Genomic DNA, 25,673 nt, shown 5'->3' with positions numbered 1-25,673 from the left:
CTCTCACCTCCCATCGTGTGGGCTCTGAGGAATCAGACTTAGACTGTCAGGCTTAGTGGCAAGTGACATTACCTTTGAGCCATCTCATCAACCTGGGATAAAGCTGTTCTTAGAGAGTCCGCTTACAATCCAGTCAGAAGGGTCATCTCTGAAGATGATGCTTTCAGAGAGCTGCCAGGCAGGGGGAGGGGGGACATCAGAGTCACCCTTCTCTGGGGATGTGCCTGGATGTGACTGTTAGTGAATGCTTTAGATCTTGGGCTAATATCACATATTCCCCAACAGGAAGTTAATTTCAATCATTTTAACCAGTGTTTTTGTTGCCTTTCTAGCACTCGCACACATGCACACACACATGTCCAAAGCAGGAAACAGAAGTCTGCATAGAGTTCTTCCCTATGGCCCCAAACTAGTTCATTCCAATTACCACAGGGAAGTGCTCTGATAGTTGTACCCTCTTACCTAGAGCCAACATGGATTCTCTTCTCATGTGTCCGTCTATTTAATTCTAGTGCTCAATTTTCCATCAAATTATTCTCTTAAGACATTTGTTCCAATGGTCTAATGGCTTTTTTACTTCATTTTTTTAAAAGATGTATTTATTTATTTATTTATTTATTATATGTAAGTACACTGTGGCTGTCTACAGACACACCAGAAGAGGGCATCAGATCTCATTACAGATGGTTGTAAGCCACCATGTGGTTGCTGGGATTTGAACTCAGGACCTTCGGAAGAGCAGTCGGTGCTCTTAACCGCTGAGCCATCTCTCCAGCCCCGGCTTTTTTACTTTTTAAGGTTTTTTTTAATTTAAAACTTTAAAGAATGTTGTTGTTGTTGTTGTTGTTGTTTTGTTTTGAGAGAGTCGGGGTCTTTCTTTGTAGTCCTGATTGTTCTGGAACTCACCACATAAACCAGTAGACATGGAACTCACAGAAGTCTGTCCGCCTTTGCCTCCCCAATGCTGGGATTAAAGGCATTCTAAATCACACCTCCCCTTAGAGAAGTTATCAATTCACCTATCTGGGACACCCATTGGTTTTTGAAGATCTCCTCCTTGAACCCCTCAGTTGTTGTACCTGGCCCTGGAGCATTGACCACAGTTGACTCTATCCGTTTCTCCCAGACTGGAAGACTTTTGATCAGCAGGCTGGAAGCTACCAGGATGAAGTCAGAGGGTTTGTCATGAGGCATCTGCACAGGGCCTAAATGTCCCATTCCTATTGATCTGAAGGCTGAGGTGAGGCACTGGCCTTCTATGGAGACACATTGTTTTTCCTGGTACGCTTTCTCAGAGACTCAGCCATGGATGCCCCAGCCCAACTGAGTGGGTGGATCCTGAAGTTGCATCTCCTGAGGAATTCTCCCAGGGGCACAGGCCTTCCCTGGTGCTTTATGAGGTGCGAGGAAGCAGCTCCCTCCCAGTGCTTTTCCTGGTCACAGCTCATTAACCAGTAGTAAAGTGATGTTCTAGAGAGGATGACCCTAGAGAGAGGAGGTGATACTGACCCAGACAGTCCCTAGTGATTGCCTGGGAAACAGAGAGGGGGTCAAAGTGGTTGAATCTACAGAGAATAACCAGAGGATGGGAAAAACTAAAATCGGAATGAAAAGTTTGGCCAAAGATAAGGTGCTCAAAATAATTAATAAAAATGAGTAAAAAAATTAATTTCTAGAAACTAATTTTAATTTTTATTGAAAATACTTTTTATACAATATATTCTGATCCTGGTTGACTCTTTTTTTTTTTTTAAGGAATATTTCTTTATAATAGAAGGCAAGATGAGAATCTAATCCATGCATTTTTTTTTTCTCCATTTTAGTTTGTATTCATTTGTCTTTAAAACCTCTGTAAGTTATTGGGATGATAAAAGTTAATGTAACAGTTCCTCAGAAAATAGATGTAGACTTAAAAAAACAAAAACAAAATCTATGTGACCCAACAATTCTAAGCATATTCCCTAAAGAAATGAAGGCAGAGGATTGACCAGACATTCATACAGCTGTATTTGCAGCAGAATGACTCATAATTGTCAAAAGGTAGAAAACACCCTGTACTGGCTAGTTTTGTGTCAACTTGACACAGGCTGGAGTTATCACAGAGAAAGGAGTTTCAGTTGGGGAAGTGCCTCTATGAGATCCAGCTGCCAGGCAGTTTCTCAATTAGTGATCAAGGAGGGGAGGTCCCCTTGTGGGTGGTGCCATCTCTGGGCTTGTAGTCTTGGTTCTATAAGAGAGCAGGCTGAGCAAGCCAGGGGAAGCAAGCCAGTAAAGAACATCCCTCCATGGCCTCTGCATCAGCTCCTGCTTCCTGACCCGCTGCTTGAGTTCCAGTCCTGACTTTCTTTGGTGAGAACAGCAGTGTGGAAGTGTAAGCTGAATTAACCCTTTCCTCCCCAGCTTGCTTGTTGGTCATGATGTTTTGTCCAGGAATAGAAACCCTGACTAAGACACACCCCAAATGTCTATGGATGGATTTATAATCAAAATGTGGGCAGACATGCCACTGTGGTTTGAATGTTCATTACAGGCCCATGTGTTGAACTGATAGCACTGTCTTGAGAGGTTGTGGAACCTTTGCAACATAAGATAGGACCTCACTGTTGGGCACTAACCATTAAGGTCAGGTCTTGGAAATGTAGTTCAGCCTGTTTCCAGTCCCACTTCCTGATCCAAATGTGAGAAACCTGGCTACATGTTCCCAATGCCACAGAAAGTGCCACCCCAGCCATGGTGGTTTTCCAGCCATAGTGGACTGTGTGTTCCAAACTGTGAGCCAAAAGGGATACACACCAGTATTTTTATCTTTGCTATGGCAAAACATCTAAAAAAAAAAAAATCATTTAAAAGAGGAAGGATCCCTTTTGGCTCACTGATAGCTTGCTATGAGAAGGAGGAAGAAGAGGAAGAAGAGGAGGAAGAGGAAGAGGAGAAAGGAGGAGGAGGAGGAGAAGGAGGAAGAGGAGGAGGAAGAGGAGAAGGAGAAGAAGAAGAAGAAGAAGAAGAAGAAGAAGAAGAAGAAGAAGAAGAAGAAGAAGAAGAAGAAGAAGAAGAAGATGATGATGATGATGATGATTTATCTTCCTCTTTGTGAAGGGGGAGGAAGTGTGTCTTCCTGTGAACCCCTGGCTATCCTGTACTTTGTCATGTAGACCAGGATAGCCTTGAACTCACAGCGCTCCCCTGCCTCTGCCCACTGAGTGCTGGGATTAAAGTTGTGTGCCAGGCCTTGTGATTTCTTTACCTATTAGGTGTATGCTTCTTAAAGATGGTAGCCAAGACCAATGCAGTTCTTGTTTCTTTAGCATCATCAATGAAAAGTTAAACACACGCTCTTGAAGGTAGATGAGGAGATGGCTGCAGAACTATCCCAAGATGAGCTCTTCCTTCCTTAGTCAGTGACACAGGCCCTGGGAGCCTAAAACACAGAGGTTCGAGGACATCAAACAGATAGTGGCTGATGGGTAGCTATGAGTGTCAGCAACACTGCTTCTCTGGATTAGTCAGACCTGTCTATAGGTGCGAGGAGCAGCTGAGATGTGGAAGAAGATTTCCCAGATGCTAATGATACATACAGTCCCCAGAGGTTTTAGTTTGAAATAGAGGTCTCACTATATAATCCAGGCTAGCCCCAAACTCCTGGCAATCCTGTCTCCAAAATGCCAGGGGTAAAAGGTATGAGCTACCCTGGATTTGTGCTTACCCTACTTGCTGAAATTAGGGTAAAATGCACACATCATAAAATGTCTCCTCCTCCTCCTCCTCCTCTTCCTCTTCTCCTCCTTCTCATAGCCCTGGCTGTCTTGGAACTTGCTCTGTAACCAGGCTGGCCTTGAATTCAGAGATTCACCTGCCTCTGCCTCCCAAGTATTAGGATTAAAGGCGTGCACCATCACTCCCTGGCTAACTGTTCCTTCTTCAGTGGGATCATGTTATCTTTCTATTACTATAATAAACATCTGAAGAGGTCATCTTTAATAGACAGACCACATTGTTTTAGGTCATATTTTTCATCTTCCCAGTGTGGAGTAGTATGCATGATTTGCTTTAATATCAGGTGGGGGGTAAGGCGGTACATACCTGCAATGTCAGAAGTTAGGAAGTAGAGACAGGAAGGTCAAGAGTTCAGAGCTAGCCTGAGCAACATGGTGAGTCTGAGGACAGGCTGGACTAAATGAGATACTGTCTCAACAAAGAATCCTGGATGAACTAGGCAACACTGTCTAGGCAGAGGGTGAACCATCTCTATTTGGTCAATATTTCTGTCAGGCACATCAGTCATTGAGAGTGTTGTCATAAACTCTCCTGGATCATAGTTTGGCAGGCATATCCGTAATTGTCCACCTCAAAATAAATAGAAATATTGTGTTAAGTGAGTTTTCATCTGCTGTGTTGATGAAGAGGGTTCATCACTGGCACTCCAAACTCTCTAGGCTGACTTGTATGTCTTGAAATAGCATCTCACACATCCTGTTGGTCCTTATATATGCTCGCTTCCATGTTTTGTATAAACTAGTAGACATTTTATTGAGTTTTGGGGGGGGGGGGGGAAGGAGTAGGGAACTTTACACAACTTTATCAATTCACAGTGCCTTTTCACCAAGATGGCACTCTGATGATCGAAGAGAAGGCGTAGGCAAAGGCTTGTCCCATCACTTGTAGGAATCCTGTTTACAGAAGTTCGCTAGTCTGCTGAGAATTCTTAAGACAAATCATATATCTAATCCACTCTGGGAAGAGGAAGCCTGCTGGCCTTGATTGCCATGTGTAACATGGATCTGGGCTGATTTTGAAATAGAATACTGTGTCTGGAGCCCTTTGTATGGAATCCAGACACACTGTGCTGGCTCACAGGTTTTTCTCTGTGTAACCACCCTGCCTGAATGACACTCACACTGTAGATCTCTGTAGACCAGGCTGGCCTCGAACTCACGGAGATCCGCCTGCCTCTGCCTCCCAAGTGCTGGGATTAAAGGTGTGCGCCACCACTGCCTGGCTTGGTGTGTGTTCTTAAGGGTGAACTAGTCCACCATACATTTTGCTGATTAGACATTATAGCCCCCTCAGATGACGGGCTCCCTCTAGATTCCAGAGAACTGATGTCAAAGCCAGTAGGAGCAGCCGGACCTCCAGACTCCACCTGGGGTCTTACTGCCACCAGCTACCACCCCTGACGTAGAAACCACATGTGGCCTAGAGGGTCATGGTACTCCCTGACCTGGCCCTTTAACAGGAAGGTTTGACACCCCCTACCCTGAAAGCATTAGAGATTAGGCGGGTTTTCATAGCTTATCTCTCTGTGCCCTAAGAGCCCTCAACTACAAGAAGCCTGAACATGAAGATAGAGGCTGAGAGGAGGGTTTGGCTTGAATTAGACAAGCTAGGCCATGCTTTCCAAATGTCCCTAGTGCAGTCACTTAGAGGGACTTTGGCTGTGTGAGGGAAGTAGCAGCCATCTTTTCTGCTCAGAAGAGCCACCTAGGCACAGGGCACTAGTGTCTGCTGGAGTGGGGCTAGAGCTATGAGCTATGTCCCTGTCTTCCCCTGAGCTCAACTGGCCCCTGAGCCAGAGCAAGGCACGGGGAGACCGAGGAGCTGGGCCTATAGATTCTTTATCTCCCTGGCTCCTTACGCTGCTCTGAAGGTTCTGGAAGCCTGGTGGGTGTTCAGTGCTGCACAAAGGACACTAGCTGTAGTTCTACAAAATCAGTGGGGCCAGAGGCTGAGGCAGGGAGCAGGGGTCCTGCCTTTCCGTGGGATACCAGTTTGTCCTCACACAGGTTGGACACTCCTGGCTGTCCTCCATTTCTCTGTTATTTCTTTCCCAGCTGCCTGACGCACTGACCCTAGAGGCAGCACCCTGATGTTGACTGTTCGCCTAGTTCCCACAATCGTGTGAGGATCCCTGTCCCAAGTTCATCGCTGAGTGTTACACCCAGTGGTTCTGCTGCTCTCATCAAACCCAGCTGATGAAAAACATCTTTCAGACTAAAAAGAATAAGACTAGAGATCATAGGAGGAAGAGCTAAGATAGAAAAGGAGATGACGTGCGCACAGGGTCCAGCATGGCCACACGCCCTGTGATCCCAGCACTTTTGGTATAGAGGGAGGAGGATCATCAGTTCAAGGTCATCCTTAGCTAGTGATAAGCCACTCAGCTCGCTCAGGGTCACTGTGAGCTAGAAGCGCTGTCCACAGCACACTGTAAAAGCACGCCAACCCAATGGCAAAGACACTTTGCATCTCTGGAAGCAGAGTCCAGAAGTCTTTAAAAGCTAACTCCTATTTTTTTTTTTTTTTTGACTTTGAAAATCAACAAGGGCCAATGGCTTGGTGGCTCAATGGGGTCAAAGTGCTTGACACTAAGCCTGGTGACCTGAGTTTGATCCCCAGGACCTTACACAGTAGAAGGAGGGAACCAACTTCTGCATGGTGTCCTCTGACCTCCACACACATGTGGCACACATGAACACTCACATGTGCGAGTGCGAGTGCATGCATGTGCATGCACACGCACACACACACACACACACACACTATGTAAATGTAATTTTAAAAAGAAAAACAATAACAAGAAAACCAAAGTTCACCACGAGGTGACTCCTCTACAACTTGTGTGGGGGCATTGTTCTCTAAAAATTGATTGAAAACAAAGACAAAAGAGCTCAAGTTGTATCTCCATCCTTCCCAACCCCCGGGTTCTCAGTGGTGAATTCCCATGGATGTAATATCCCCGTAGTAATGCAAATTGACTAGAAGACCCCTGCCGCCTTCATGTCCCAGCACAGTCAGAACATCTCCGTCACAGGGAGGCCAGCTGTGACGAAGGTATGGCTGTGCACACCCAGACGCCTGGTTCATTTAATCTTTCATAACCATAGCTCCACACTCAGCAGTATGGGGAAGGCAGGAACCGAAGCTGCCTCAGCCTCGGCGTCTCACCTGCCTCCAGCCACCCCAGGTCACTTCACCTGAGAGGACCCTTGAGCGAATTCCCAGCAGAAAGAGGTGGGGGCCCTGCTCTGGGGACAGGACTTCCTGTACCTTGTCCAGCGTCATTACAGCTTCAGAAAAACAGGAAGAGGTCATCACATTTGAGGTTCTTACATTTGCTTTCATTTCCTTGCCTTCCCGATGGAGGTCATCTCTGAAGACTGTGTTCTGTTCACAAGGCTGCCAGCATCTTCATTTATCATCACAGATCTCCTTGTAGAAGACTGGAGAGTTTGGAGCAGTTATGACGGATGTTTGCCGCTGTGCACTTCCATGATTCTGACCTCAGCAGTGGCTAGAGAAGACAGGCATTTGGCTCTTAAGTTATAAATAATAGTGCAAAGGGAAAATTGTGTAAACAAAGGCCACCGGTTTTAAGAACCCTTGGCTGGTATTATGAAGCATATAACTGGCAGTTTATTGGGCTAATATTGTTACTGTAACCATGAGCAAGTTCGAGGTTTAGAACTCAGATCTACTGCCCCAAAGGCAGAGCCATGAAACCTGAGCTTTCAGAGAACAAAGAGAAATATAGTTTTTATTCCTAAGATCATTTGGTTGTGATGGTTTCTTGAGGGGTGGTGATCCCTGAGGGTTAATTATAAGGAAGCTTGAGTATACTGTGAGTATTTATAGCGTTCTTCGCACTTTCCCATGCATGCAAAGAATAGTCATTTTCCTATTTTTTAAAAAGTACGTGTCAGGGTGGGGTGCAGGTGACCACTGGGTCCAGAAATGGGTGTCAGGTCATCTGGTACTAGAATTGCAGGCAGTTGTGAGCCACCTGATATGAGTTCCAGGAAACTAACTTGGGGGGGTCCTCTGTAAGAACCGCTGAGTTATCTCTTCAGCCCCTGTGTTCCTGTGTTTGAAACCCCATTTTGCTGTCACATTAAGAAGTATTTTGCAGATTTGTTTGTTTGCTTCTAGGTTGCTTGAGACAGGATCTCAAATGGCGGCCTGACATTCTTTATGTAGCCCAGGCTGGTTTTAAATTGATAGCAACCTTCCTACCTCAGCCTCTTGAGTATAGAGATCCCAGGTGTAGCCTGCCATGCTTAGCAACTGACAAACATTTTCAGTTACAAAGTTGTGTGTATTCAATGCAGGAAAGCATTAAAAAAAAAAAAAAAGCCATCCCACCGCGGTGATGTGCTAGGTGACGATTCTTCTAAATTGGACACTTACATAGTGACAAATACACACAGTATTTATCCATTTATCTCTAGATAGGGTTTGGTGGTCTTTATACCCTTAAGTTCATGGACTTGATGAACCTTGACCCCAGTATAGATGAACTGTGTGACTTCGTACAATTTCTTAGCTCCAAAGTCTCTCTCTATAAAAGGGGATAAAGAGAACACTATCTAGAATTAGAGGAAAGATATGTATGTGAAGACTCATCACACATTGTGCGTGACACACGATGAACACTCAGCGAGCGGGAGCTGTTATTAACTTGTAACGTTCTCTTGTCAGTTCTGAAAACATATAACTTGAGATGCCTTGTGGTACCTTTGGAAGACTACCAGCTTCCCCTTCCCTCTTGTTCCTGTTGTGGTGAGGATCTGCATATATTTGAATCCTTTACACAATTGAGTTCTGAACCCACAATTATACTCATTGTTCAAACAAATGCATATGCGCTTTTACAGTTAGGTGCCGGCATGCTTAGCATGCCAGCACATCAGAGCCCATGGCCCCTCTACAAGGTAAGTAACTGTGTTACTCTCGGGTATAAATGAGAGAATGCAGACCAGTGAGGGAGGTCAGAAACCCAATCCGCCTGCTTCTATGTCAGCCTTGCCCTGGCAGCCCTGCACCCAAACAACAGCACATCCTTCCAGGGTATGGAGACAAGTCCCAAAGCAGCTCCCTGTCTAGGCTCTGCCAGTTCCCACGTGGACAAGGGAGGTACCCTGGACCCAAGTCAGAAAGCTGGGGTTTCTGAAGAGTGGGGTTAGGGGTGGGCGCACATGCCACAGTGCCTGTATCAGAGGGCATTCCTTGTGGAGTTTCTCCTTTCACATTTAAGTGGGCTCTGGAAATCGAACTCAGGTCACTAGGTATGTGCGGCAGGCACTTTTACCTATTGAGCCATCCCAGTGGCCCCAGAAGTTCCAACTTTGTGGCTGCATTCCCATTACCTTGAGGAGTGGGTGTAATAATACGTGCTGTTCCTTCCTTGTGGGTGCAAAGATGGCCAGATGAAAGAGATGATACTCGTATCATGATAGAAACCATTTATTAGGATATCTAATGAACGCTCGCTCGACTTTTACTACCAATTACTACGTCTTACTAATGGCAATGATATCACTCAGGGTTTTTACCACCATGACTGCCTTTAACAGTGTTTTCATGACTGATGATTCAAGGTGCTCCCACCTCCCTGGCACGGTAACAACTCTCCCTGCTCTCAGTGATGTCCTCCCTCCCCAGGTGTCCTCCTAGAACTCCGCCAGCTGTTGCTTACTCCCCTTCTAGCTGCAGCGCTCTCACATGCAATCCTGGTTTACCTTGCATGGCCCCCTCTAGACCCTTAGAGTGCATCTATACATGGGTTCATCATCCTTTAGCTAGAGTTAGGTTGGTTTGTATAGATAGTGCTATGGGTCAACAACATGGCTTCGATCGGTTGAGGTACCTCCTGAAGCTTGGAGAAGAACCTGGGTTTTTTCATTCGATAGACAAGAACTCAAAGCTTCACCTGGTCCTTTGCTCTCTCCAAGTAGGAACCTCTCTAGTGGATGGAGAGAAATGGTGGGCATGGTCAGAGATCCTGGAGTGGTTAGGAACAGGAATCTGGTTCTTGATGTCAATTCAGAAGGATGGGGGTCGCTCCATACCCGTTCAGTATTTCCTTAATGTGGCTCAGTGACTAGTACCAGGAGATGTTTTGATACATCATCGTAAGAGAGCAAGTCAAGGTGAAACACACAGTCGAATGGTAATTGCTTGGGAAGAGAAGAAGGGTTACGGTGGCTGAACTTAACAGGAGTGGCCCTGGGGAGAGAATTACAGGCTGAGTGAGGAAGGCGAGGGAGAGGTGAGGGGCTTCAACTTGGTTGTAAAGAAAGCAATTAACCCTCTCCTTGTAGGGAAACATCGGTGAAAGACAGATACCACAATGGCTGTTTTCAAGGCTTCTGGTTTTTAACAAGGCATTAGATGTGTGTGTGTGTGTGTGTGTGTGTGTGTGTGTAAAATTACTCACCTATTGAATGTAAAAGAGCTTTTTATAAAAAAAACAAATAGCAGTTACAAATGAATATTACCAGATTAGTCAATAATAAAAAAGGGGGGGTGGGTGGGCTGGAGAGATGGCTCGGCAGTTAAGAGCACTGACCACTCTTCCAGAGTTCCTGAGTTCAATTCCCAGCAACCACATGGTGGCTCACAACCATCTGTAATGGGATCTGATGCCCTCTTCTGGTGTGTCTGACAGCTACAGTGTATTCATATACATAAAATAAATGAAAAAATAAAAATCGCATGTAATATTTAGGAGATGGGATAGAAATATATGTATTTGTATCTGTAATTTAAATTAACCGAGTCCCTTGTATTTTCTCTGCCAGCACATGAATGAGCCCAGGCACCAGACATGCTAGCTGTGTCTGTAGGTACATGGGGCAGCCTCTGGCATACTCTGTAACTTTGGATCTACTTAAGAGTCTATAGGAGACCCTTCACAGGGATGCGGTGCTCGATATTGGAGCCGCCTGGAAAGACTGGGCATGGGCCAGGCCTACAGGGTCACACAGCAGCGGCAGTGGGTTCATCTGACAATGCTTTGTTCAGAAACAATTCTCAGGGGCCAAGCAGAGCCGACCACCTCTGTGGGCTGGAACGTATTTTTTGTTTTGGTTTGGTTTTGGTTCAGCACGAGAGGGGCTTGAGTGTGGGGTTCAAGCAAGGGAGGCAGACACAAGGGCAGAGCTCCACATTGTCCTGGTGTTCTGTCTCAGAAGAGAACAATCAGATCGTCTCCAACTGACGTTAGGAACACTTATTAGTGGGCTGAAGTCTGAGTGAGATTTTGCATCAGGCCAGGTGTGATGGCTCACATCTGTAATCCTAGCACTTGGGAGGCTGGGTGAGGTGGGTCACAGCTTGGAGACCACACACTACGTAGTGAGATCCTATCTCAAAAAAGGGAAATAATAATAATAATAATAATAATAATAATAATAATAATAATAATAATAAATTACGTGTGGATAACATAGCGAGAGCTCATCTCAAACAAACAAAACAGACTCTGTCAGGTTAGTCAGAGGAGTTCACGAAGATTTCCCTCAGTCAGGGGGCTCTTTCATTGTATACTTAGTAAATAATTAAATGGATTTAGGACATCTGGTTGGAGTGGTTAAACACTCCCCACGAGTAAAATAATTACGGGAAAAGTTCCAGGGAGTGTTGGTGAGGATTCGGGAAGCTGGAACTCATCTCAAGTTTTGATAAGATGGAGTAGTGAAGTCAGCTGAGCCATAGTGGGAGAAAGGAGCAGGGAGGGGGGTGGTATTTAAGAGCTACCGATACCAGAAGGCGGGCTTGATGTGGGAGGATCTGGAAGTCCCCTCTACGATGAAGAAAGGAGTCGGAGAAAAGAGAATGTTTCAGCAGAGGAGATACGGAAGAGGTGTGCTGGCTGGGCATAGGGGACCCGTGACAGGGAAGTAGGAAAAGGAAGTCACTTTGGTACACAGGGAACTCTGTCATCCGGTATACACTGTTTACTGAGTGCTCATCACTGTGTGGCCACTGAAGCAAGAGGTTGAGTCCTACCTCCGTATGTGAGCTCTCTCTTCCAGGCTCTCAGCTTACCTGCAGCTCTTAAAGGTCTTGGGCAGGGGATGGTTTATCAAGAAAACGTTTGAAGTGCAGGGGGTAGGAGCGAGCCTCTTGAGTGTTGAAACATACATGAGTTTTTTTCCCTAAGACACCAAGGTAGGACAATGCCTGTCACATACCCACCTGAGCCGGGTAGCTAGCCATTATTCAGCATTAATAGCTTGAAATTAGCAGGAGAGGTTGAGAACCGTGCATCCCTGACCTAGGACCCCAGTACCAGGTAGCGAATTGGTGTGAAAGTCAATCCTGAATGTTGGCCAGATGCAGTGGGTATCTGCAAGCAGGTGCAGAACCGGTCCTGGGACCTGCTTTTCTTAGTCTGGGGTCATCTCCAACGAACCTTTCTTCTCATCAGGTTCACCCTGCAGAACACTCAGCAATGGTCTGAAGGAAGACTTGGTCATCAGCCCCAGTAACAGAATCACTGGGGGTGTGGGGTGGGGTGGGGGTGGGGTGGCCTGGTCTGTCTATATAACTAAAGCTGGCTTGCCGGAACTGGTAAAATTGACTCATAGAGCCCAGCTAACAACATTAGGGGTGTTTACAGACCTTTCTCACCAAGTCTCTTAACAATCTCAAATTAGACAGGTGAAGAGAAGATTTCTGACTTCTAGTTTGGTAAACTGCAGAAACCTTCTGCCGAAGATTTGGATAATGATATTTCAAGTGCTTGAGGCAGCCAGAGAGGGCCGAGTCCTGGTAAGTGTCCTTCAAACATTACTGTCTCAAGGGCTTAGGATGTGGTTGGCATTGCTTGAAATCGGTCTGGCCCCAAATGTTTTAAAGTAAATTCCAGCTGAGATGAAGCGTGGAGGGACACTCCAGACCATCAGCAGGCTCAGGGGTTGAACGTACAGGTAACCTTTGCTTAGGCGGGAAGCAGCAAGCATGTTTAAATAGACTCTGAATGTTAAATTTCAGAGATTCTTTTACGTTGAGGTGTGTGCGTGGCTCGATTTCTTTCTTCATCTGTACTTCAAGGATCATGGTTCGGGGATGATGAAGAAGAAAATATAGGGTCTGGGCATGTATGAAGCTCCGTTGATACAGTGCTTGCTTAGCGTGCGCAAAGTCCCAGGTTCAATCCCTAGCATGGTATAAACCAGATATGCATGCCTATAATAACATCACATGGCAAGGGGAGGCAGGAGGGTTAGGAGTTCAAGGTCACCCTGAGCTATTGTAGCAAGTCTAAGGCTTGTCTGGGATACCTGTCTCAATAGTAAACAAACACACAAATAGAGAGTTTAGCAGGAAACTACTTACGTTTGTTCATTCTGTGTGTGATGGAGAGGTGGGTGCCGAATGCCTGTGCTATAGAATGCCTGTAGAGTTCTGAGAATAACTTGAGGGAATTGGTTCTCTCCCTCCACTGTATGGGTCCTGGGGATTGAACTCGGGTCATCAGGCTTGGTGGTAGGTATCTTTACCCACTGAGCCATCCTACCAGCGTAGCCATAGTTCTTTTTAATGTCAATATTGTCAATGTTGGGAAGTTAGTAGTTGTTTACCCAGGACCCAGCTCTGTGCCTGGTGTGATGAGTATTGGTTGAAAAAGTTGAGTGTCAACCATGCTGGGATAATATTCATTCCGGAATCTACTGAGTACCTGTTATGACCCACAATTCATGTCTATCCCTGTGCCTTTTTCCTAATAGGCACTCAGTAAATTCAGAAATGAATATTGACCAAAATGGTTGAAACTCACTCAACCAGTAGTCATCAGGTGCCTGTTTGCCCCAGGCTCAGAGATAGGTTCTGGAATAAAACAATAAACAAGGCTGGCTGACCTTCCTTGAAAGAGCATACAGTCTCCAAGAGTGAGCGGATCGATGATTGACAGGGAGGCTACCAATGAGGAACCAAGGAAGGCCCTATAAAGGTCCTAGGGGCGGGTTTCCTGGAGAAAGTGGTATCTACACTGAGCCTTGAGAGGGGAGTACGACTTACCCAGGTGACAACAGCTAGAGACAAAGCATTGACTGTTCAGGACTGTGGTAAGAGCAATCTTGTGTCTGCACAAGTCCTGGGCTGGCAGTTCATCCTCTCCCCCCAGGTACCCAAAGATGACTGAAGACAGTTACGCTTCACACTTTCTCATCTACCCAGCCACACAGAAACCACCCGTGTCTTCTGGCCGTAAAAGGCAGAAATAGAAAATGTTGTCATCAAGTCTGGAGTATGGGGGAGGGTGGAAGTCTCCCTCTCCTCCTCTGGTTTCTGTTAAAGTGATTTATGTGCTATCTAGGAGTGCAGCCTTTTATTTGACTGAACCAGCTTGAAGTCCCCAAGTCACAGCTGCATGTCCTTTCCTCTCCCACCACATTTTCTCATCTGTCATCTTGCAAGTATTCGTTTGGTTGAAGCTGACCGAGGTTCCAGGTTAGGTTGTTGTAGGAGGGGCCAGTGGGTCAGGATTGAGACTGAACAGATCCATCCGTGGCCTCCTGGCTCTTGCGTCTCTTGCACTGATGCTCTGGAATGGGCAGACAATTGCTGAGGGAATGACCACAACACAATAGGCAGTCACTAAGGAAGCCCCAGGGAGAAGTACCCTTTGTCTCAGTGCTTCGGTTCCCCTAAGGTCAGCTCAGACTTCCTTTAACTGGTTCCCATAACAAACTGGTTTCTCATCAGGACTACTTACCCTGGGGGCTCAGCATACAGCGGTCATCTGGCTCCGTAAAGACTCTGCTGTGGCCGGGTCTTTCCCTCCACACCACCCCCCCCCCCAGCTTGGGTATCAACAGCAAAGCAGGACTCATGTATGTACAGTGTATACATGTATGTACAGTGTATACATGTATGTACATTGTACATACATGTATGCATGGGCTTATATAGCACAGCTTGCTAGAGCTCCTAGTGTTAGTACTGCATGGTAGGAAAGGAACTAAAGGAAGAGGCTGAAAGCTAAGATTCTCTGTGGCTTGTTAAGGGCTCAGGACATCATTTCTCAGCTGGAGTACCCTTCATGCTTTGAAATGGGAAGTCACTGAGAGATCCGCTCTGTGTTCCGGAGGATATATAGTTGCATCTCAGACCCCTTACCCACTAGATGCCAGAAGCACTCTTCCCAGTGGTTATGACTACAGAAACATCTCCAGATATTACACATCTTTTATACAGTGGGGGAAAGATGCAAAATGGGTCCTGAGTGCGAGTCCCAGGCTTACATTCTCAGATGTCATTCCATACACTTCTTTTTTTTTTTTTAATTATTTTCTTTATTTACATTACAAATGCTATCCCGAAAGTTCCCTATACCCCCACCCTGCCCCTGCTCCCCTACCCACCCACTCCCACTACTTGGCCCAGGCCTTCCCTTGTGCTGGGTCNTATAAAGTTTGCAAGACCAAGGGGCCTCTTTTCCCAATGATGGCCGATTAGGCCATCTTCTCCTACATATGCAGCTAGAGACACAAGCTCTGGGGGTACTGGTTAGTTCATATTGTTGTTCTACCTACAGGGTTGCAGCCCCCTTCAGCTCCTTGGGTACTTTCTCTAGCTCCTCCATTGCATTCCATGCACTTCTGACTTTAATCTTCCTTCTTTGAAAAGCCTAAGTAGAGGAGCTTGACCATGAGAGTTGGAAACGTTAAGTAACTCAACCAAAGCTCTGTGGGTAATAGTTGTGGGATTTAAACTTTCTTTTCCCATAACATCTTTGAATAGATAGAGATCCCTCAGAGATGAATGTAGGAGAAAGGGAAGAACCAAGTTAAGTTACAATGAGTTTACTGGAAAATCAGTGATAGAGAGTGCTCAAAAGAGAGACATAGCAGCCGGCTGGGGAGGCCATGGAACACTTTCTGCAGACATTAGAATGGTCTTTGCAATTCTGTGGGTACCAGGTTGACTGGTACAGTGAGGTAGGCACCCTCCTAGGGTCTAAAACAATAGGTCTCTCTGACTATGGCCTTGGCACAAGATAAGATGTGGATACCAAGCACTGTGTATCCAATGGAGGATGGGTTGTTAGCATTCGATTCTGCTGTATTTCACTAGAGATCCGAATTCTTGCTGTAAATAACAGCGCTTGAATGGAAGCCTGCCAAGATGTCCTGTAGGCACCCACAGTCCCCCTTACTATATGCATGGAAAGATTACAGGTTGTTATCTTTGGGTCAGTTACCATCGCAGATGGTTGAGTACCTCTGTGAGCACTGCAAGGAGTCATGTTGACACCATATTCCCAGGAAGGTTTCAAAGGGAGAAAGAGACAGTGTGGGCCTCTCTTGAGATGCTACTCATGAATCTATCCAGATAGTCACGCTAACTGAAGACCTTTCTGATTCATGCTCCAGTCAACTTACAACTGTAAGTCACCACTCTTCTTGCTATGTCAGCTGACTGGGGAGGATTAGCGTTGTTAGTTAATGGGTATCGTTTGCCAATGGGTTCTCTGTCAGAATCATGAGGATTCTTCTAGAACCTGGCGCAGGGACAGCCACTGACTTTGTATCTATGGAGAGCTCACTGCCTGGATGTGCCCGGGGATCTTGGGGAATCTTCTCCTGGGAATTTCCGCTTGCTGTTTCTCTCGGGCTTTTTATAGTTACATAAGGTTTAGATGTGCTAGCAAACACTTGTCTAGTGATGTCTCTATCTGTTTATAGACGCAGGATAAATTGTCCTAATGGGAAATATCTGCCGTTAGGAGTGAGTGGGATCAAGGCTTTTTATTTTGTGTTTGAGTGAAGTTCATCTGCGTTTCTAAAAAAATCATTTTGATGTCAGTTTCATTCATGTGACTCATCCCTTGTTGATAAACACCAGGACTCAACAGGGCCTCCTTACAAAGCCTGTTTTGATCTAAAAGTAGCTGCCACTGGGAAAGACGTGACCCAGCCTTGTGTGTTCTCATGGATGCTAAACCAAAAGACACCACTGGGTTTGAAACCTCATAAAGGATGTGGGATGAGAAGCCTAGGAAATGACTGTCAAGAGCCTTGCAACCTGGGAATCTCATTCTAATTCTAAGTTGTCTTAGGGCCTCAGAACACAACACGTTAGTATTTATTCAGTTATGGAAGCTTAACTTCTAAATGAATGATTACTACTTTTAGAGATCTATTTTATGTGTATGACTCTTTTGCCTACATGCGTATCTGTACACTTGCATGTGCGTGTGCATGTGCATGTGCGTGTGTGTGTGTGTGTGTACAGTGTGGTACCCATGAAGATCAGAAGGAAGCATAGCTTCTCTGAAACTAGAGCTAACAGGCTGCTGTGAGGCACCATGTGGGTGCTGGGGACTGCACTCCCGTCGTCAGCAAGAGCGGCAAAGTTTCTCTAACTGCTGAGTCAGCTCTCCAGCCCCTAGGTTTTATTATTTATTTATTTATTTTGGTTTCAGTTTGTTTTATTTTGTTTGGATTCTTCAGTTTGGTTTGTCCTTTGGATAGTCAGGTACCTTCTTCGTCAGGGACTGACTCTATCTTTCCCTTCTACGGTTGTACTGGGGAAAGACCATTTCATTCTCTAGATTCGGTCTGAGCTCACCTTGGGGAACTCTGTTTTGGTTTTCAATATCGCCTCCCACTGCAAGGGAAGGAACACTTAATGGTGAGAACTGGAGGCATGGTGATTAAGCACACCCCTCTGAGTCACACTAAATGGACTTGAATTGGGGCTCCGACATTTACTAGCCTTGTTACTTAAACACTTTGTGACTCAGTTTCTTTGTGTTACATAAAACCAACAATTACTCCTACTTCACAGAGACACTGCAGAACCTAAGTGAGATAAAATACAATGGTCATGGTGCCAACATAATACTAGTAAGAGCTTAGTAACTCATGGCTCTCATCAACTACTGGGTTGATGAAGCTATGCTTTCTACAGGTATAAACAGTTTACATATGAGTGGATCTATGAAATATACTTAGATTCAGTAAACAAGGACGGGTGTATTCTTAGAGGTGCCCACCCAAACACAGAGGTCCAGGTTGGGCAAATCATGGCATTTTTCTTGGGAGTTCATAACAGCCTCGGAAGGCCATCTGGACCTTTGCTCTCACATCGGATGGAGTCACAGAAACTTCAGTTCTAGCAGTCCTAGCAGGGAATCAGGGCAGTTCTTCAATGCAAGACTAATCATGCAAGACTCACACAGAATGGCGGGCTGCTAAGTGAAGATTATCAGGGATGTAATGAGAGGCTGTTCTTACGTTAAGCTGGTGTGTATTAGGATAAGCATGTCTTCTCTATATCTAACCCACATTTTAATGGTGTATTTAGTCTCCTACCTCTCCTGTCTTCTGTAGAGATGGAGAACAGATGGCCTGCATCCTCTTTATAGAAGACTTCTGTTAAGTTTGCACGAGGCGCTCATTCCACACAGACTAAACAACTCCAGGTCCTTTAACCTTGCTCCATTGGTTCTATTTTTCTCTCTCCTTAATCATTTTCAGTTCTCTTTTGGAACGTTTCCAGTGTCTCCACATCTTCTTTTAAATACAGGACCCCAGACTGAACGTATTCCCTTGTAAGAATGTGTCTGCTGTCAAATTTGTTATCATGAAACAGGGAGCCAGCCGTGGTACACTTTGTTGTCAGGAGGCGTTTCACCATTGTGACCATTCTAATACTGTGTCGCCTGGTTCCCGTCAATCTCCCAGGCAAATTCTTAGTCAATGCATGACCCGCTTTGATCTCTTACAGTTTCCCTTGAACCAAGACACTAAGCGCATTTGTGCCCGTCCCTGCTGATTATCACCTCTGAGGATACAATTTGGTAATCAGCCATCATGCTGAACCCCAAACTGTCTTTAATGAGCCATTTCCTTAACGTGTTGAAGCTACTTTTGGATTTTCTTAACGTATCCGTGATTCCCTCTTGGCTTCAGGTTATTCATAGTCTCTGGGTGTACACACACACACACACACACACACACACACACAGAGATTTCACGTACTATTGAAACCAGATCCAGGATAAAATCATGGCGCACACTTGAAGCCCTCCTTTGTTTACTGAGCCGTTGATCTCTTTTCCAGTCAGAAGTGAAGCCTAGGGAGGGACAGCCATCCCAGTTCCTATCTTTCTGTCAGGCTGATGAGAATGTCGTATGTTTTCCAAAGCTCTCCTGACACTAAGACATTATGCAGATGTGGACCAACTGCTAATCCTCCAGCTCACACACACCCTGCACTGATCTTTGGTGGGGAGGAGGGCTATTTATTTGCATTATCCTTGAAACTGTAGATTACTATAAACAGCACAGATTTACCCAGTATAAATTCTGTACCGGATTGGAAGGTGTGGAGAAAGCGAGATGCTAACACATGAAGCTCAACCAGAAAGACAGTCAAAAAGGAAAAGGCGCTACTGGAATTATTAGAAAATCATAATTCAAGTTGAGCTTAGCTCCCATGGAACTCGAAGGATACTGAAAGGTCTTGTGAAAAGATGCTGGTGTACCCACAAAATGTCCACCTGGGTGGGAAAGCTGGAAAGGGGAAGGGAGGGAATGCAAATGTCCATGATACCCCAACTTTCCTAACCTGTGGGTCATGACCTCATCCTAACACATTGCAGGGAAGTGGAAAACTTGGAAATAATAAAGGTTTCTTAATGCCCAGTGTCCAAAATGAACTCAAAATCAAAGAATTTGAGGCGGTTGCTTGTGTTGCATCTTGCAACTTCAGTGTATCCTTGGTGCTCTCCAGTGCTATCCCTCGTCACCCCCACTCTGTGTGTGTGTGTGTATGTGTGTGAGTGTGTATGTGTGTGTATATGTATGTGTGTGTATGAGTGTATGTGTGTGTGAGTGTNTNTGNGAGTGTGTGTATGTGTGTTTCTGTGTGTATGTGTATATATGTGTGAGTGTATACGTGTATGTGTGTGAGTATATGTGTGAGTGTATGTGTGTGAGTGTATACGTGTATGTGTGTATGTGTGTGTGAGTGTGTGTATGTGTGTGTGTATGACTGTATATGTGTGTGAGTATGTATGTGTGTGTGAGTGTATGTGCGAGTGTGTGTATGTGTGTTTCTGTGTGTATGTGTATATATGTGTGTGTACGTATATGTGTGTGAGTATATGTATGTGTGTGAGTGTGTGTATGTGTGTGAGTGTATATGTGTGTGAGTATGTGTGTGTGAGTATGTGTATGTGTGTGTATGACTGTATATGTGTGTGAGTATGTATGTGTGTGTATGTGTGTGTGACTATGTGTGTATGTGTTTGAGTGTGTATGTGTGTGTTCATGCATGTGGATGTCAGAAGACAACCCCAGGTGACACTTCTGGAGCTGTCCAGCTTGTTTTTTTGAGGAGTCTTTTCCTGGGACCTGTGCTTGCCAATTAGGCTAGACTGGCTGTCCAGCAAATCCAGGAGTCCTCCTGTCTCAGTCTGCAGTCCCATCATCCTACCATGTCTGGGTTTTGTTTCGTTTTGCTTTGTTTTTACATAGGTGCTGGAGGTCAAACTCAGGGCCCCTTGAACCGAAGGCACATTACACACTGACCTGTATTCTCAGCACACATCATACGACATGGTAACACAAGCACTCTACACTGTGTGTGTGACACACGACACAATGATGACTCTGCTGACACACCTCCGCCCAGGCTGTTTATGATAGGAACTGCGGTGTTTTGACTCTACAAAGCTTCCTGCTTGTCTACAACCATAATGGTTCAATTATAGAAAACAGATCAAATTTTCCTACAATCATTTCTTAGAATATAAGTATCAAATTAATAGTATGTCTTTTCGATTGGATTCTATTATAATGTTTGATTTTTAAAATGTATCATTTAGGCTGCAAGATTGTGTTTCATGAAAATAAAATTAAATGAATAATGGCTTGGAATTAGGACAGAACTTGCAGCAACTTCTGAAATGCCCTAAACATACTTCTGCCATTTTATGCTATATTTTTTGCTTTAATTTTTTTTTTAGAGACAGGGTCTCACTACATAGCCTTGGCTGGCCTGGAATTCACTCTGTAGACAAGGCTGGCCACAAACACGTAGACCTCTGCCTGCCTCTGCTTCCACGTGCTGAGATTAAAGGTGCTCTCTCCGCCTCACCTGGCCTGCTCTTTATGTGAAACAGCTGCCTCGGGCGCTGACTATAGCATATCAAACAACTCTGGAAACCGCTTAGGGTACCCAGTGTCCTGCAAGATTTGATTCTTTCTGTAAAAAAGTAAACAAGCTAACCCATCTCATTAGCATACAGATTTGCTTTCACCTTTAATAAAAGGCAAAATTACCTGTCCACCAAAGAACTGTTTTCGTCAATTCCTTTATGCTGTATTATCAGTAAATGTTTGATTTGTATATCTAAATTATACACCTACATATCCAAGACTGTGGAACACTTTCTCCAGCTAAAAGGAGTTGCAAATGGAAAAAAAGTTTACAAAGTCTTATTGTCTGGAAGCTAGATGCTTTTCTGTTAAGGGTGGAAATGCAGTAGCCTTTTCTGAAATCATGAGGTCTTTTGAAGAATTGGCTCACAAAACTCCTGACACACAGCGTTCCAGGGACCTCCACCAGGTGGAGTTGGCTTCGGGGACTCACATTTTGAGATAAACTGTCAAAGAAGGAATGCCACAGGCTGACCTTCCTACCTGTTTCTGGTTTGCTCTTATGCTGGTCTGACTGAAGCAACTGGGGTGGGGGTGGGGTAATCCGAGGACTGGTAATTGGTCATTTTGGTAATTACTTACCGTGTGCTCCTGGGCAGCTTCTGGGAGTGGGCAGGCTTCCAGCCCTGACTTGACATGGGCTGGCCTCTCTTATTCTCTAATTACCCATCCCAGTGGCAGTAATGGTACTGGGAATTGCGGCCTTCTTTGGCTTCCTCCATTATAATTAATCGCATCGAATTCCCAAAGATTTGCCCTTTGCAAATCTCATTTTCCTTCGTGGGCTGCGGGATGTTCAGGAAGAGCTCGATAGCTTGAAGATAGAGGGTGAAGCAGAACTGTACAAAGTTTTGATACAAGTCCAAGGAGCTGGGAGGGTGTGTGCCTGTCGGTGCAAGTCCCAGGAGGGAGGCACAGGGCTGCAGTGAGCTGGTTTGTGCTGGCATTCCTGCCTTTAACCCTGGGAGCTCACTCTATCCCTAGCTCAACTCCTGCCTGGAGCACCAAGTTGGAGCCCTTCAGAGCCAGGTGAAACGTGTTTTGTTTAAGCAGAAGGTCCTTTAATGGTTTGAGGTTTGGCACAGCAAGAGCTTTTACGTTTCAACAAGTGTTAGGAATGGAAATATAGAACTAAAATACAATTGAAGTTTTGAAAAGCCATGGAATGATGGGGCTGGCTGGGTGGGTGGGTGGGGTCCCCTCGGCCTTCTCTCCTACTTTTAAAGAAAAGCAAACATTGTTTTCCTAAGCCTTCTTGCATTCTCATTAATTTAAGACAGGAAGCCTTCGGTGGGTGTGACATAAACAAGTTGGCCCTCGTGGGTCGGGCTTCCTCATCAGTTTGCAGCTGGAGAAATGGCTGAGCTGCCCAAGCTCATTCCGGCCTCTCGGGGATGACTTGTTGACTGAGCCCTGCAGAAGGTGGGAGGGGCAGGCGAGCGGAGAAGGTATAAAGGAAATGCTTTAGCCGTGCAGTCACTGGCGATTGTAATTCAGGGGTGGTGAGGTTGGTTATTCCAACAGAAGGAATCCGATTTGGAGTTTCTGGAAAGTTCCCGGACATCCCGCCGGGTAGGATAGTTGTGATTTTAGTTGGGGGGGGGGAGGTGTTTCATGTGTCCCCACAAGAAACCAGGCTTCTGCTGATGGTGAAGCGGAGCAGTCATGAAATGATGTCAGGAGGTGCAGCTTCTTAGCATGTAGGAGAACCCAGCCAGGGTGGGGGTATCTGGATGCTGAGGAGTGGGGTAGCGTTCCCCCCCCCGTTCACCGCAGGAAGCTCCCCGCGCACTATATGTAAACAAAAGTGTCTGAAAGAGAAACCCCAAACTCCGTGCAACCCTCCTCCGGGCGCGGTTTCCTTTTCCCTGCAGAGGACCGGGTGAAGGGGAAAGGACACTGGAATGCCGTGGAGTTTTGACAAGTGAGAGTCGGGCTAGGATTGCATTACAGCCTTTTCATAACCCCCTCCACCCGCCGAGCAGGGAGGGCTCCTCCCGCACATCCGTAGCCCGCGGAGAGGAGCATTGGAGAAGTCCTGTAGGAGCCGGAGCTTGGGACTGCAGGACAGCCCGGGGGACCTGGGAAGGGCAGTGTCCCCGCGAAGCCTGCCCCGCCCCGCCCCGCCCTGTGCCGGGGGCTGCCAGCAGGTGCTCGGGCTAATGACAGGTCTCCGGGGCTCACTCAGTTCAGCTCCAACGGATTACCCGGAGGCCAGCTGCTCCTGTCCCCAAGGCTCCCGGAGGAGGAGCTGAGGGAAGAGATCTGAGAGAAAGCTTCTAGAGGTGACTTCGAAACTGGAGGTAAGAATCTAACGGGAGAAAAGGGGAAAAAAAAAAAAAAAAAAAAAGCCCAGGCCTTTCGAGAGCTGAGATGCACACAGAGGCTGGATCTACCAATGTGAGAATTTAACCACAGCCACCCTGAAACGAGCGGCTACCTGACGGCTTGTGACTTTCTATTTGGGGGTTTGCATGCCTGGGAAGTCAAAAAAAAAAATGTGGTTTGTATTCACTGGGAAGAGGGATTTGGAACTGGTTTGTCAATGACTGGATGTAAAGAGGCAACGTGTGTGTGTGTGTGTGTGTGTGTGTGTGTGTTGCAGTGGAAGCAGTCCTTCGGTCCTTGTACCTTTCTCCTGGCTTTTGGTTAGCTTTGTTAGTCAAAGGTTTCCTCTCCCAGAGGGAGAGTTTGGATGTTTCCACATACAAGGCTGTCATCTCCTCTGGGGACAGATCTTTGCCCCAAATTACTAAACAGTGTGCTTGAACAACAACCCTATTCACTGATTATGCAAACTTTTTTGACTACATTACCCAGAAGTTAAAAATTAATGAAGAATACTTAAAAAGAGGATAGGGGTTTGGTTTTGTTTTGTTGGGTTTTTTGTTTTGTTTTGATTTTTGTTTTTTCTATTTTTTGGATGTTTGTCGATCCTTCCTTTTTTTCCTTCTTCCTTCCTTCCTTTCTTCCAGGGACTCAGTATGTAGCCCAGGCTACCCTTGGACTTGTGACCCTCCTACCTAAGTCTCCAGTTCTGGGTTATAGTTGTGAACTGTCTCTGGACAAAGATGGCATTTTGTATCACAGAGTCCTGCTTCATTCAGCTGGCAGCTTAGAAGTAGAGTGAAGTGACTTAAAATGACAAGAGTAAAAAATGAAGAGAAAAGTTTCTTTCTTTTTTTTTTCTTTTTTTTTTTTAAGGTTTATTTACGTATTTTATGTATATGAGTGCTCTGTCTTCATTCGCAACAGAAGAGGGCATCAGATTCCGCCACAGGTGGTTGTGAGGTACCACGTGGGTGCTGGGAATTGAATTCAGGACCTCTATAAAACTAGCCAGTGCTCTTAACCATTGAGCCATCTATCTCTCCAGCCCCAGAGAGAAAAGCTCCTGAATTTTTTTTTCTACAAACCAGGTCTACCTGAATATGACAGGGAGCATAATCTATATAAAATACAGTGATTTAACTGTTTTTGCATAAACTCACATTATAGGTGAATTACAAAGTAACTTGGGATGCAAAATTCTCAGCTCCTTAGTAATAACTACATTCGCTTTAGGAAGCGGGACCCCCAGGTGACATTCAGAGCTCTGTAGAAGGAGGCTCTGTTGGGTTCTATAAGAAAGAGCCCAGGCAGTGGGGGAGGGGGCACACACCTTTAATCCCAGTACTTGAGAGGCAGGTGGAGCTCAGAGTTTGAGGCCAACCTAATCTACAGAGCAAGTTCCAGGACAACCAGGGCTACACAGAGAAACCCTGTCTCACCTTCCCTCCCTCCCCCACACACACACATACCCCCCTCAAAAAACAGAGTTCTTAGATGAACCATAGCCAGAAGCTGAAATAGGATGTTGGGGGGCAGAGTGTCAGGGGAAACCAATATAAGCTCAGTTCCTATAAGATTTGCCCCAAATCTCTCAGCCTGCTTTGCTGGGTTTAACTGTGATGGTTGGGGAGTCTGATTTAGGCAGCCTCCCCCTTCTCACCAGTAAAAGGTGCCTAGCATCATTGTACTAAGCATACTAAGTACTCCTGGTGTGTTTCCCATAATTCACCCAGCACCGCATCACGTTCTGAAGAGCATCTACCCTATTGCTGCTGATGTCTGGACACTCCAAGATCCTCATACCAAAGAGTTGTTGAAGGGGGGGGTTCCCATTCCTCCCTGTCTCCTGGGACATGCTCTTTAGCCCTGCCTTCTCTGAGATGTTATTTCTGATTCTTATCCTAACATCTGATTGGAAGCCTGAAGTGTCCTTCTTTATGGAAGCGCAGTCACAAATAATTTTAAGTCACCGATTGATTGGGACTGGGGGGGGGGGNCNCCTTGGCTGGCCTCAAACTTGCTGTATAGGACCAGATTGGCTTCTGCCTACTAGGTGCTGGTATTAAAGGCATACCACCCACTGTGCTTAGCCCAAGAGTCACTTATCTTTGTGAGACCTATAACAAAAGACAGCAGCCATCCCCTTAGCCCTTGGCAGCCCCAAGGGCAGCCACTTGAACATTGCCTATTCATTTTTCAATGGTTAAGTGCACTCTGGGTTTGCTGTCATCCAGCCAAGCTGGGTGCATCAGGCAGCGAGAGCCACTTGCCAGCAGCTGTGATGAGGCAAAGCGGGGCAGGGATGTCTTTAAGTTTGGGAGAAGGAGCTAAACCCTCGAAGACCGCCATCACAACTGTCCCTGTATCATCATATTGGGGACACGCTCT

General features: G+C 45.8%; 1 protein-coding gene across 4 annotated transcripts in view; it reads left to right on the top strand.

Moving 5' to 3' along the window:
- Pdzd2 (PDZ domain containing 2) overlaps positions 1–25,673 on the top strand; it is a 369,377-nt gene that overhangs the window by 162,835 nt on the left and 180,869 nt on the right. The window contains exon 1 of one of the 4 annotated variants that reach the window (XM_029544120.1): positions 22,350–23,257. The exons of the other annotated variants lie outside the window; for them this stretch is intronic. The gene's annotated coding sequence lies outside the window, so the exon portion shown is untranslated. Of the gene's footprint in view, positions 1–22,349; positions 23,258–25,673 lie in introns of those variants that run through there. 4 annotated transcript variants of the gene reach the window in all.

This window comes from Mus pahari, chromosome 11 (assembly GCF_900095145.1).
Source record: "Mus pahari chromosome 11, PAHARI_EIJ_v1.1, whole genome shotgun sequence".
Classification (NCBI taxonomy): Eukaryota; Metazoa; Chordata; class Mammalia; order Rodentia; family Muridae; genus Mus; species Mus pahari.
The sequence above is the reverse complement of the archived record's forward strand: the minus strand, read 5'-3'. Positions and strand labels throughout refer to the sequence as shown.